The 1,936-nt window shown below is 49.0% G+C and overlaps 1 long non-coding RNA gene across 1 annotated transcript; it reads right to left on the bottom strand.

Moving 5' to 3' along the window:
- Positions 1-770: 770 nt before the first annotated feature.
- On the bottom strand, positions 771-1,683 carry LOC119819521. Its single transcript, XR_005286277.1, has 2 exons — positions 1,223-1,683; positions 771-1,024 (listed from the first exon to the last, which is right to left on the bottom strand). It is a non-coding gene; the product is annotated as an uncharacterized LOC119819521 (long non-coding RNA).
- Between the last annotated feature and the right edge of the window lie 253 nt (positions 1,684-1,936).

Below are 1,936 nucleotides of genomic sequence, written 5' to 3'. Positions count from 1 at the left end.
GCCATTCATTTGTTTTTGAAGTGGAACATAGAAGTCTGTAAGTAAATAATAAATGCGCTTCTCTTTAATATCATGGCATTTCACCGAAAATATGGAAGAATGAACATTTTAAAGCGAAAGTAAAAGACAAGGAAGATACTTCAGTGTGGGCAGAGTCTCTGAGAGGGAAATTTCTCATGTCATAGTTTTGTGTTATTTTCCCAGAAGGGAATTGCTAGATTGTTAAAGAGTAATTTTGGAATCTGTTATGAACACCACTTTGACTTTACGAAAAGTTTGGAGCGTACATATTCCTAAAATATTTTCTTTATCTCTGAGGGAGATGTCAGTTTCTGCCCTGAATGTTGGAACACAGCATCTTCTCCCAGCCCACATGAACTTGGACTTCTCCTGCGTCACAGCGCCATCTTGTGGTTGTTTGCCATTTCCCGTATTCCATTCATTGCGTTTTCACGGTTAGAGGCACAAACGGGACTCCCTCTATTAATTTTTCCCGTAGGCTGAACAGAATCACGCAGGATTGAAGAATGGGCTCCCAACTTTCCACGAAAGGCCATGAAGGGGTGAACTTGGGAGTAGGGCAAAGCAATAAATTCTCAAAGCCTGCCACCAGGGACGTACTACTTCTAGAAAGACTCCTGTCCGAAAGTTTCATAACCCGAACAGCTCCGCCAACTGGGGATCAAGTGTTCAGGATCTCGATAGAGCCCACGGTAGGCATTTCTCATTTAAGCCACGAAAGCTAGAAATGAAGACTCTCTTAAAGCACATTCGAAACCACAGACATGCCAACATGACTTTAATGAATTCTTCTGCAGAAACCTTGGCTCAGGAATCTGACATGGACACAGGGTAACCCTGTTCCTGGGGGTATTATGATCTTTACATAGATTGGCGTATGATGTGTGACGTGAAGCCAAGCTCTTTTTCCTGGGTCCCTGATGTTTGAGGCCTGTCCGGCTGAGGAGATACAGAGGCTGTATTTTGTGGCAGGTGTGAAGAGTCAGGCCAGGCCGAAAGGGAACTGTGAGTCAAGAAGAGGGCAAATCGTTGGGGCTCTCCTCTCTCTCTCTCTCTCTCTCTCTCTCTCTCTCTCTCTCTCTCTCTCTCACACACACACACACTTTGGAAAAAAACACACCCCCAGATTGTGCCATTACTGGTGTCATTTGCACAGCCCACTAGGAAGAGATAGAGACTCCCGAGGGTGAAAGACACTTACTTGACAAACATTACCTGCTTTCCCGTCATTACATATACAGACAAGGCCACCTTTAAGCATGGAGGGACGCCTGAAAGAGGAACGAGCTAGCCCATGCAGAGGAGAAATCCGTATACAGCACGTCTGTGCACACGGACCCGGGAGTTTTGTTTTCCGCTGTTTACACTGTGAGGATCACAAACAGTGGCTTCCCAAGAGGCCGCCGTCGCCTCCCCCACTGTCTTCTCCCAGCAGCCACCGGGAAGCCGCTTCCTCCCACAGCTGCGGCCGAAGCTGGTTTCCACGGGGTCCCTGACTGTGAAGAACTGAGCTGTTAGGAATGAGTTGCCCACCCGCTGCTAAGTCATGTTCTGTCTCCAGCATGGTATTTCCACTGGAAAAATGTGCCGCACGCTCGCTTGGCTGGGGGGACAGTGGTCTTTACCACACATCTGCCTCGCAGGCCCTTGCTGCAGCTCCAAGGCCCCGTTCCAGACTGGCAAGTGCTCTCCAAAGACTCTCTGCTTTCATTCGATCCGGACTAGAGCAAGTCAAGGTAGGCCTGGCAGAATCCATTGAGGAAGTTAAGCAGGGGAGCCTACTGAGAGGCCTTGGCAGCTTCCCGACTGCAGTGGCGTCTACCACCGCCCCACAGAGTCACCTAAGTCCTGAGTCTGCAGAAGGGGCCTTGCTGAGGGAGCAGCCTGGAAGGCCAAACAGTTGTCAGGGCTTTGC

Source organism: Arvicola amphibius, chromosome 7 (genome assembly GCF_903992535.2).
Source record: "Arvicola amphibius chromosome 7, mArvAmp1.2, whole genome shotgun sequence".
Classification (NCBI taxonomy): domain Eukaryota; kingdom Metazoa; phylum Chordata; class Mammalia; order Rodentia; family Cricetidae; genus Arvicola; species Arvicola amphibius.
Note: the sequence above shows the minus strand (reverse complement) of the source record. Positions and strands in the feature narration are given on the sequence as shown.